General features: G+C 36.9%; 1 long non-coding RNA gene across 1 annotated transcript; it reads left to right on the top strand.

Moving 5' to 3' along the window:
- Positions 1-1028: 1028 nt before the first annotated feature.
- Positions 1029-10927, top strand: LOC310913980. The gene is made up of 3 exons (XR_014590933.1): positions 1029-1143; positions 9315-9437; positions 10191-10927. It is a non-coding gene; the product is annotated as an uncharacterized lncRNA (long non-coding RNA).
- Positions 10928-12458: the final 1531 nt, after the last annotated feature.

Below are 12458 nucleotides of genomic sequence, written 5' to 3'. Positions count from 1 at the left end.
GTCACTACACTCTTCACAACTAACAGAATGTTCAACAGAATTAAAGAGTGACAATTATATAAAATTTCCAAGTATTCTGACAACCAACATTACCAAAATGAAATTTTAAGCACTGGCATTATGACAATGCCTCTCAGAAGGAAACAATAAATAATTTGAAGAATTTGGTGCTTCATTAAGTACAGCTACCTCCTTACCAGTATCAACATCAAGATAAGATATTCAGTTTGGGATTTTTCCTTTTTGTCAAGATTTGCTAGAAAGGCTGATCCAGCCAGCTTTCCTGATAGCAAAAACAAGGAAACAGGCAGCCCTGTCAGGCAGCATCATGGCAAAACTCAGAATCTCTTTCCCATGATATCAGAATTACAAGCATATTATAGAGGTCTTCATTAATATTATTTTTCCCTCAGATATACAGTTCAACTCTAGCTTTTTTGTTTGGCCAGTAATTAAGCAAGGTCAATTTTATTCTTAGATTTTAGAATTGCATGGGGATACTCAACAGACCTAGCTATCACCTTAGGAAGTCCTAATCACACAACTCTGCTGCACTGACTTTAAATATTCAAAGAGATTCCTGGGAGACCCCCATTGCCAGTGTCACACAGCTGGTAATATTTTTACTATAATCCCTGCTGCCAGCCCTGGACTATGGACAACTGTACTCAGCTCCTTTTTAGCTCTTTTTATTCTGTGACTGCCATTTTCCCTTTCACTCTGCAAATCAAGGCTTATTTGGGAATGTACAATCTCCATTTTAAGTACATTTTTCAGGAATGAAGCTGGAAAGCTGCTCAGCATATGAAGATCAGCACAGGAGCACATGCCACGACCAAGCTGCAAACCCCAGGCCTCTGGGCTTTGTCTGACAAACTAATCCACTCCAGGAGAAGTCAAGTGCCAATTTTCTGAAAACATTCCTGAAAAAACTGGGAGTGGCTAAGGAGTAACACATGCTAAAGAGAAGGCATCTGTTTATTAATCAGATGTTGCAATCTGCTCTCTATTTTCCCAATGCAGTTAGAGTTAATATTTAGGAAGATGCTTAACTTCCTCGTTCAGGTAATCTGATGGGTTAATCCAGAGGCATGGCCTCACTTGTGCATCAGCATTCCAAGCTCATTTCCTGTGCAGTGCAAGGTAGGTAACTTAAGAGTTACCACTTAAGTCATGTTTCCATGCCTGATAATGCATGATTAAAGTATTCTCTGTGAGCTGATTTCTGTGATTCACAATCAAAAAGCTTTGCTTTAACCACTAGTTAGTGCTAAAAAATTCAGCTCAATTTCAGCTACACAGGACTCATCTAGCTGCCATGTCCTATTGTTTCCTGGTTGTTCCCATTAACAGAGCTGCAAAAGTGCATTACTCTCTACAGAAAGTAAATTTATACATATTGTTTTACAAATGTGTTACATTTGAAGCTTGCTTAGTTCATTAGCTAATATGAGCAAAAGAAAGTTTTTTTGAAAAACAGTTTTCCTTCAAGCTGGGTCACAAACATAATAACAGAGTTCTTTTTAGTATAGTATCAGCAGGCATTCAAGAATAATGTCAAGTGGTCATTCTATGTGGCAACAGGAGTTTCGCTCCAGTTCCAGCTGCAGAATTTGGCACTATGAAATTCAGTTGCTAAAAGACCAACAGGAATCCAAAATTGAGGATGTAAGAGACTACAGATAAAGGCTTTTCTGCTTCCAAGAAAAAATCTGCTAAGTTGATACATGATTATGGATATTTTCAAGGGAAAAGTTCAGTACTTTTATACATCGATCAATACACAACCCCTACAGGCTACAACCTGAAAAATATAATCAGTTTAAGGGAATTTTTTTAAACCATGAAAAAAGTAAGTTTTAGTAACTTATAGCACCCAATCCTTCTCCTCAGCTTAATTAATTCATAAGGTTTTACAGGAAAGGATTGAGGCTATGAAAATCTTTGTTAACTCAGAATTACAACTCCCATGGCTTTCACAGTCAAATTTTGTAGACAAATAAGGAGCTAGCCTCAATTGCTCAAGGAATTCTTTCTGCATATAGAGTCACAGGGACGTAGTTTACTATGCAATCGAGGCAATCCAAGACAAACTGTATCAGACATATATCCAAGACAAGCAATTATGTGCATCACACACAAAATATACATTTATCATACAAAATTAGTGTCCCTCATCTGGGTATTGTTCCTGTATCTGTGCTATGTTTTGATGTAACAGCTGTTAGGCAGCAGCTCCTAATTAGATTTTCTGCTCTTACCCACCTTTCTATACTTTAACCTCATTAACATGATGCTTGCAGATGTCAAGAACATCTTCACTGAGCCTGGTTCAATACAAAGGTTTAAATATGTGATCCTTTAGCTGCCACCTCAATAAAAACACTCCCAGAAGGAACCAGTGGTTGACAGGACTCAGATGCATTAATATCTCAGTTACTTTTAAATTTTAATTTCTAAGTCCCCAGTATACATAGCTACACCCAGTAGATCTAAACCACAAGCCACATATTTTGGTTTGGTAAGTTTGCATCCAGTTGCACACCAGCTTTTAAAATGTCATTGTAACATATATTAATTCCTTTTATACTTCCACATAACCAACAGTAATTGATTTAGTTACCTTTCTAGCTGAGTTCTTGTTTTTGCTGCTTTTTGAATGTTAATTATTAACACTGACAAAGTGCACTTACAGCTGTGCTGAACATTTCTTGTGTAGCTGTGGCCTGGAAGGAAGGAAACCTCATTGGGACGTTATATAAGTGCAGTTGCCATGAATATCACTTCGCTGCTTTCTGACCTCAGCAAAAATCAGCATGCAAAACCACTGCAATTTAAATATTTTCAGTTAGTTGCTATTGAGTTAAAGACTGTTATCTTCAGTATGACCCACAAAAAAATCTAATCAGACCTTAAATTTAGGAGCTGATGAGCTTTCTGCTGCTTTCAGTCTCAGTCTTCAAGACTGGCATTTCTAGTGCACAAAGTAACCTCTCAGAGACTTGAAAAAGTGTCAGTAAAATATCCCACAGAATTTCTACTTACATAACCAATCCACAGTCTTCAAAAAAAGTTCAAGTAAACCAACCTGGCAACCTCACCATGTTATAAACAGCTCTGCCTCTGCTTTGCATGTATTTGTGACTGGAGGTTGGAGAAACAAATGAAGCAGCAGGAAAAAAAGAAAACAAATTGAGGTGTTTAATTCAGAAAGGTTTTGCTTCAATAACTAAGTGTGTAAAGGTATTAAAAAAGGGCTTTTCAAAGCAGTCACTAAATAAAACATTCCAATGGGACAATGTTATAGAATTGTAACATACCGTTCCAGTCAAAGTCCTGTTGATTTAAGACCATCTTAAATATTGACTAAGAATTATACTCCCTAATTCCTTGTCATCCCATCAATCTACAAAACACAGAGTGGGAGAGAGAATATGGAACAGAGCCCTTTTCTTGAATCTGAGGAAGGAGTACTTATGTAGTGAGGAACAAGCTGTAACTTCATAGAATGATGCAGCATTAGGCAAGTACATTAGGAAAAAGGAGGTTTGTCTTTGATATTTAACAAATACCTAAAGATCAGCACCAAGCAAACATAGAAAAATCACATATAAGCAGAGAAATACAAGGTAAATTTTATCTTGCACCAGTCTCACACATGAGTTTTGTTATTGGTTCTCTTGTGAAATATTTTTCTTATATTGCCCCCAGAAACAGACTGTCCATGTGTAAGGTGAGAGCAGAGTAACACTCCATAGCTTCACAGGGAAAATTAGATTCCAGATGTAATTCAAGTCAGAAGCCATTTTTACTTCATCAAATCTTACCCATTTTATTATTCATTTTTCATGAAACTTACTATATACACAGTATAAAACGGTAATGTGCACATGGAGAGTGAAGGGAACAACATAAAGACCAGATTAGTGTGTAACATTAAAAACACAAATGGTAAAACACAATGCTCCAAGTAGTGCACACTCACATGCAAAGGTACCTCCTACCTATCACAAAGATCTTAATTTCACAGCATCCATCTCTGTGTTGCTACACCCCAGGGAACAGTGTTGGCATGGTAACTGCAGGCTCTGTGTCTTTCTTTCTTTTCCTATTAGCAGTCATAGGAGTTTTTTGTTAGTTTCAGGATCAGGTAAATTTAGACTTTTAGCACTACTTATTTGGGAAACAAAAGAAGAAGAGTTTTGTCTGAAAATACAACCAATGCTACATGAGGAAAAAGCAGAACCATAATGTAGATTGAAAAAAACTCCTAACCAAACAAAAAAGAAACCCAACACAACAAAAACAACAAAACAACAACAAAAAACCAAAACAACAACAACAACAACAACAACAGAAACCCAAAAGCTTCATAAAGAAAAGTTATACATGTCTATACTCCTCAAAATAGCGTCAAGAAAAAATATACATCAACAACTTTTTCAATCTGACTAGAGTCATGTTAAAGACAGAACAGGCTAAATTTAATTTTCACTCTGATATTCTCATTATCATTTTCAGTAGTAAAGTAGAAGAATGGTCAGAACTTGAAAAAGTCTTTAAATAAGTCATCATAATAATAGTCATCATCTTGGTAGATCCAATTTTATATACAGGAAAAAGGCAGTTTTGATTTTAAAACAAAGAAAAGAGAGCCTCATACTTTCATTATTTTTATCTCAGAATAACTTGCAGACTAACAATACTCTAGATATTAGAAGACTATCAGAAAAAAAAGTCAAAATCACAATGCATGCAGAATAACCTTGTCTGGAAGTGTCTCCAGGATTGCCTCAATGACCAAGTGAAGAATCTCCTATCAGTGTAACCCTTTTCTACATTCCATTTGCACGATATAGACTGACGTGATCCAGTCAAAGGCACGTGGTGCATAACAAATAACTTACAAATTCATTAGACACTGCTTGTAGTGGGCACGCTATGGGGATGCCCAGGGGCTGTGATATATCCCATGACAAATACTGGGTGAATTAGTCTTGCCAAGCTAAAGGTTTATGTAACTTTCTCTTTTATATATGCAGGAGTTTACTCAGTGCTTAGGGAATTGTTTATTTTTGAACAAAACGACACTCGAGGGATTACAGGCACCTATAGTACACGATGGCTCTCTACACATGTAGGAGTAGTGAGATCTCTTCTTGCAGAAACAAACTGAGAATGTGATTCTGATGCCTTCTGGAAGTTTCTGTGATTGTGAATTAGCTGTGCTGTCACACTGGTATCTCAGCTATGTTTTGTTCTTTCAAAGTGTATCTCATTTGCCAGACGATGAGGTAAGAAATAGAGCAATAACAGATTATCTTTCTTTTTTAAAAGTCAAATCTATTTCAAAAGCACTCTATCCATTTCTTTCAAACTGCAGTCTAGGCAATCATTAATCAAATCTCAACTTCATTCTTTTCCAGCTCCTTGGAGCTTTTAGAAAAAAAGAAATTAAAAACCAATATAATTAACAGAAGTGTCTTGGCTGCTTGTAAGATCCCTCCCACATCTCAGTTCTTCCACTTCACCTCTCCTAACATCAGATCTCTAAAACCACTGCCCTTTCTTGCTTCCCACCAACAAAGCTGACCTTTCACAAAAGCATTCAAAATACTTCGGCCATCATCAGTGGGACTAGTGGAAATCCTTCTGTGTTCATGTTCACATAACCTAACAATTGCTACCTGACAAAGAGAAGCCAGAAAGCCTCGTCACCCCCAGTGCTGTGTGCCTGATGTTTGCAGAAATGGCATTTTTACTGACTGCAGGTGTGTGAGGGGCTGATCTGGGACTTCCGCATTATGCCGTTACTTTACCATTCAGTTTTGTAGAATTCAAAGTGCAACCGATTGCAAGTCAATTTTACAGCCAAGCATTACGGAGCCTGTCTATTAGAAAGGTTAATACTTTAAATCAGGCAATTCTTTCCCTCTCAAAGAAAAACCCTTTATTAAAACAAGAAGCTAGAAGGGAGAGGAATTATCTGTGTTTCAAAGAAATATTTACAAGATGAAGAACTGAAGCAGCTTGATGCATTTACAATTTTATCAGGGGGAAAAAAATGCAAACCTGCTCTGCTTAGTACCTACAATCCCTACTTTTCTGGAGAGTCCAGTTCTCAGTAGTGAAGGTTATTTGGAGCATACTGATTAGGCAGGTATGGCCAAAAACCAATCAGGAACTCAAATAAGTATTTAACAGCTTTTCCTCTTGACTGAACAATAGGGCATCTCACCTCCACTTGAGCTCAGTTCAGCTTCACAAGCCTCTCTCTGCAGGGCTCTGCTGCTTCTTGTAGTGTGAGAATCCAGGCTTGGCAGCACAGGTTAACCAGCATTTCTGCCTGACTGACACACAGTTCTGTACAGCAGCTTTGCAATGAACTTGCCATCTAAACATAACATTTCTTATATGGACAGTGAGAGTTAAAAAAATTAGATTTTTTTTTCCCATAAAGTATAAGTGTTACTGCTTATTTCCAGATTGTTCCTATTGGCAGAAATACCTTTAAATTTTATTTAAATTAAATTCATAGGATCATGTACTTCCTTTTCTAACTTAGCATTTTTAAGGATTCTCACACCCCTCTGTGTGAGAGAGAGGACACCTTTAGCGCCCAAAATGGAAGCGCAAGGTTAATTTCAAAACACCAAATAGTGAAAGAAATGCTCATTTTCAATAATAATAATTTTACCTCATTTTTGAGACAAAACAATGATGAATAATTTTACAACTGAATGCTAGAACAGCTAATATTTAAATAACACCAAATTTACATAAAACCACATACACAGAATATACTGAATAGAAGACTTAATTACGTCTGGAAGTTTTTATCCAAATTACTGTTAGACTATATCGTCACCCTGAGATGTAACTGCAAATGAGTGCACATAATTATACAATACTACAAGCTATTTGTTCTGGGTCTTATATGTAAAGATTTCTTTTCAAATACATTCCAGTCATCACTGTCTAAATTATTATGACCAAAGTCATTCAATAGAACCCTTTACAACATGTTATTTCATAGCATGGCCTAATCATATACTATATCAAAATAAGATTTGGTAAAGGCAGTACAGGAAATAAAGGAAATAAGATTACACTAATTCAGACACTGAATAAAGAATGGAATGACTGTCTTAATTCAGGCAATTTGAATTATTAATGAACTGTTTGCATCTGTAAAGATTCTGTAGAGACTTATTCTATTTCCTCAACCATCTGGATCAGGAAATTGCAATTTCAGCTTCTGAAAGGTCAGGTGCAAGATGCTGGGCAGGGCTGCTCTTTTCCAGAATTTACTTCACTGACTCAAATAGAATTCCCAGGAAGTCCATCCCCGTAAATGGAAAACAAAGTGCCACAGTAAATAGAGTGGGATACTGAGAAAGCAAAGTAAACACATGGCTCCAAAACTATTCTCAAACACTGTTAGAAGGTGTTTCTACCATCAAAATAGCACAGCAGGAGAGCAACAGGTGCAATGGCAGTTTTGTGTCTGAGTTTCTGTGTCTGTCATCATTCATTACTTAACAGCCACAGCAAGAAGAGAAGCCCTATTTTCTCCTGCACCTGGTGTCTTCCCCTTTCTGCTCCAAAGAGGAATATTTGTTGTGAGGGTTGACAGCCCACACCAGTTTGGTCAGCCCATCAGGCACTTGGAGAACAGAGAGAGTGATTTTCACTCAGGAACAAATGCTGACTTTATGTGTTCATTCTTCACACTGGAGAATTCTAACACTTCACAGAATCATAGATGTGAAATCACTCAGAATATGTATAGTGATTTACATATTAGCAAACCTCTAAGCTTACAGAAAAAATCTAATTTGTTCTCTGTACCCAGAAAATTCGGCTTAAAAAACAGCAGTATATGTCAATGTCTAAAACTGATCAAGACTTCCCATGAGAAATTTGTTATTACTGCCAACATGACTAAAAGAAATCACCAGTCCTTTGCATTAGATATTTTATTGCTTTAATCTTCCTTAATTGCATCTTTTATTAAGTCAGTCATTTATTATTTTTGACCTCTTTGCATCCCATTCTTTTGGAAATTCGACAGCCTTTTTACAGACAGTTATTTAGACTTCAAAAATGCTCTCCTCCCTTTTATTATTGCTCTTCCCTTTTAAACTGAAACCAATATCCAAACCTTACTGTATTTTGGAATTGCAATGAGAGAATTCCCTCCTAGCAAACCAAGAAAAACTACATAGGTTAAAGTAAAGAATAAGAGGTGAGCTTTTATGGGTTGCTCTTAAGATTTGGGCTCCTGAGCAGCAGAATCTTCATAACAGAGTATCAGATGCTATTAGAAAAACACAGGTAATTGCCATGCACACTATACAGTGTGCTGTAAATAAGAAGAAGCAACAGTATTTGAAAAAGATCTAGTACCAAGCCTCAGAATTTTCCATACAAAAGTTAATAAATATCCCCATCATATATCTCTCACCAGTTGGTCAAATATCATATGCCTAGTAATCCTACAACCTTCAGAAGGGATGCATAGAAGCAGAAAACGCTGTCATTGATTTAAGCATACCAGTTGGTAAATATATATCAAACGTTCCACAAGACAGTTCTACTACTATCTGCACTAAAAATATGGTAATATTCACTTTTTATCGTGCTTTACAGTCAGGTGGCAAATGGTACATGAATAATTTCCCCATCCATATTGTAAAACACTATTATAGCTACAAGAGCCTGTAAAATCAAGCACTGAAGCTTCTAAAACTACACAAACTGAAATCTTGCAAATAAGACAATCAGAAGATAAAGGGGCAGATGGTATTAGCAGTCTGGCATCACTGGGGCTTCCAGTAACCACTTCCTTAATAGAGATCCCTCACATCTCATCCAAGCTCACTGAATCTTTTAAGCATCTATTAAATGACAAAGCAATTCTCATTATGCTCTTGGCAAATCTTGCCCCACAAATCAAGTACAGTATTCCCTGTAGTAATCAAAAGTTATGTTTCCAAGCTTGGATTCACCAGCACATTTGTCACACATAATAGACACCTCAGACTTTCCTGAGGAGTGCAAGTCACCGAAGCCAAATAAATTGCATTACATTTGTTTTGTACTTTCAACTGCATCACTCAGCCCTGCCATTAATTTCTGCCACAACTGAGATGTTCTACACTTCAACATTTTCCAGTTACAATACACTTAAAACTAGCACAGAAAATAACAATAATAAAAAACCTCAATCAAAAAATAAATTTTTGCCACCAGTATGCTTGCCTTGCTATCATTCATAGGAGATATATTTACTATTCTCTCATAAATTTCAGCAATGCCTGTTGAAGAGGAAACTTCAAGGAAAACACAGCAGATTTCTGTTGAAAAAGAATTGTGCAACAATGACATTTTCAGAGTTGTACATATTAACCTTTGCTAAGGAAAGCATGAGAAAGGTATGTGCCAAAGCATGGTCATTAGAGCTGATTTTGGTAATCAGGTAATGAAAGGTTTTACTTTATATCAGTGCTTCATTCTTGACATTTAGCTCTATGGTTTTGTTCTACCATCAGGTTCCACAAAACCCATTTGGAATTACTGAGCACCTCATGCACTCTCTGCAGTAATCAGGGCTTTACAATCAACATTTCTGAAGCAAAATATGCTCCAATCACTTTAGAAACTCTTTGCAAAAAAGTGGCAAAAGCAAAATGAAATGCACAACCGAGTTCTAAGTTCAACAGTTACTACAAACACCTGTCAGAAACCCTTTACACAGCTCCAGACAATCCTGTAGAGAAGACTGGATAGTCTTATACAGTCACCATTTCAGTTGAGTAAATGAACATATGGCACTAAAGCGATAAGACAAAACAATGACTGCTTTTCATTGTGCTTCTGAACTACCTCGTTCTGAATCAGCCAGACAGAAAGATATATTCTTTTTCAGAGGCACTAACTGATTCAACATTTCATATAACAGAGAAAAAAAGTTAACAGCAGATGTACAGATGTGTCTTAAATCCACAGGTATCTGAACATATTGACTTCCCAAAGGCTTAAAATCTTCATTTTTTACAATATTTATATATCACAAATAAACAAAGGCAATATGCATTTTCCTAAACAATATTTAATGTCAGAAGTTTCAGGACTCTTAAAAAAACAAACTAACAAGCAAAACATCCATTTCTCTTTCCTGTATTCAGCAGCCAGCTATGGATATTTCCAGCACTGTGCTCAGCACCCTCCTCTCTCAGCAGCAGACTCCAGCTCATCCCCTCATCCTAGTGACAGATAATTACTGCAGTTTGCAGAGAGATCCTGGCTGCAGGCACATCCTGCTGTCCTCATGAGAGAGCCCCTGAAATTCCACAGTGCTGGCCAGCCCCTGCCTAGACCTGTCAGGAATATTCTTGACTTCCCTGGACTGAAGATCTGGGTCTTGCTTTCATCTTGCTTAATTACATCTTTTATTAAGTCTGTTATTTACAGGTGAACAGTCACACCAGGTCCTAGCACACATGCTTCTGATTTTAGCAATTCCAGCACTCCAAAGGTGAGAATAGCTCTATACTCAGCTATTAATGGAAGAAGGATTAAATATAAATGGTTATGAATAGTAACATGACTATTCACATAAGACTTTAAGGAAGAAAAAGCTTCTGCAATGCTACTAACACAGATTTTATCTTATAAATAACCATCTCTGCTTTCACAAGTCAATTTTCATGCACCAATCTTCTAGACTCAAGAGCTATAAACAGCTTTCTTGAAAAGAAGAAATGTCCTCCCAGCAACCTACTTTTATCAAGATTACACAGCTACTTGATGTAAACATTCCAGAACACATTCCATTACCAAATTCTTGAGAAGATTTGTAAAATAAAACAAAAACAAAGTGACTTTCCCAGTGCCATTAGTTTAGTGTTTCCACACAAAACCATGAGTATGCTACGGGTCCCTGAAAATAATTTCTGACTGAAGAGCACTGCAGCATGACAAACTAATGCTCCACAAAATATTTCTAATGCAAAATTTTCAAATATAATATTAGACAAAAAGAACTTTGTATAATTTCCCAATAAAAATATTGCTTTCTAATTTCAAAGACCTGTTTGGAAATCATTATGCAGCAATCTTTTCTCCCCAGTGGGGTTCAGCAACAGATTAGCAGCAGCTAAAAACCTGAGATTTGTACCCTGTGGTTAAGCAAAGGAAAAAGCCATGCTGGTTGCTAATATTTTGGTCAAATCTGACTTTAAAGAAAATAGGAAGCTTGGAACTACCAACTGTGATTTAAGTATTCTTCTACATGGGACAAGTTGAACCTTTGCAATAATAGGACAAACTTTTGATGACAGGTTCTAGAACCATTCCAAGACTTTCTGCAGAGGAACAGTTGGATATAAAAGAGTCCTGCTGCTCATCACTGCAGCCAGTTGTGAACTTGGTACATGTACAAGTGAATTCCATTTCCTGCTGACTTCTCTAGCAATTATATTTGGCTTTATGCAAACAACACCTGCAAATAAAATTCTAACATTTTACTGTGAGTATGGCTGAGCTGAATTGATAACATAGGCCCACAATGTGAACTTTTGAGAGATGAAAAGATCCCCTATACACAAATATTATGGTTTCCAAACACAAAAAAAAATTTAAAATTGTGAACTTATTGTGAAGATCTTTGGGAAACTTCAACAGCAAAATTATGAGCAAAACAAACAGGAAGAAAAGAAATTAAACCAAAATACAACAAAAAAGGAAACAAGTACCCAATACAGAATGAAGAAAGCCGTAGGAGAAAATAAATGCAAAAAAGTAATTAAAAATTTGTAAAAAGACAGCATTTCCCAAAGAAAGCAAACACACATATCCTTCTCCTTCAAAAAAACCCACCCCACTGCAGATTTCAAGACAGCATGCAGTGAAAAAAGCACCAAGAAAGTGATTCAAAGAAGATGAGAGAATTCTCCCCTTAGGTGCCAGGGGAGCTAAAACATGCAGTGAAAACCCTGTGGGAAAGAGCAGATCTGTTCCCCACTCCCACCTGAAGCCTTGCCATTCCTCAGGCAGAGCTGCTGGATTACAGCCCCACACCAATGTTTAGATTCAGGCTCTGCTGTGCTCTTGCTCACAGCCCTCTCACATTTCCAGGGTTTATTTCTCCCCTCACCATCACCCCGCCTTGCTGAATGTTCTTGCCAAAGCAAAGGGACAAAACAAATGTTGATGGAACTGTCACTGCCTCTTGTAGTTTTGTGCGATTCTGGCTAAAATTATCAGTGTTGATAAGATCTAACTACTAATGTATTGTCCACAATCAAAATTTAGACATGGCTCACAATTGCAGCAGATATTGAGCTCACCTTTGTCATGGCTACACAGCCATCTGAAAATACATTTGGGTCTAGGTTTTAAAAGTAGTCCAAAATATGCAAGATTCTTTTCTGTGAGCTTTCTGTGAAAAATTT

This window comes from Zosterops lateralis (assembly GCF_965231275.1).
Source record: "Zosterops lateralis genome assembly, chromosome: 12".
NCBI classification, from domain to species: Eukaryota; Metazoa; Chordata; class Aves; order Passeriformes; family Zosteropidae; genus Zosterops; species Zosterops lateralis.
Note: the sequence above shows the minus strand (reverse complement) of the source record. Positions and strands in the feature narration are given on the sequence as shown.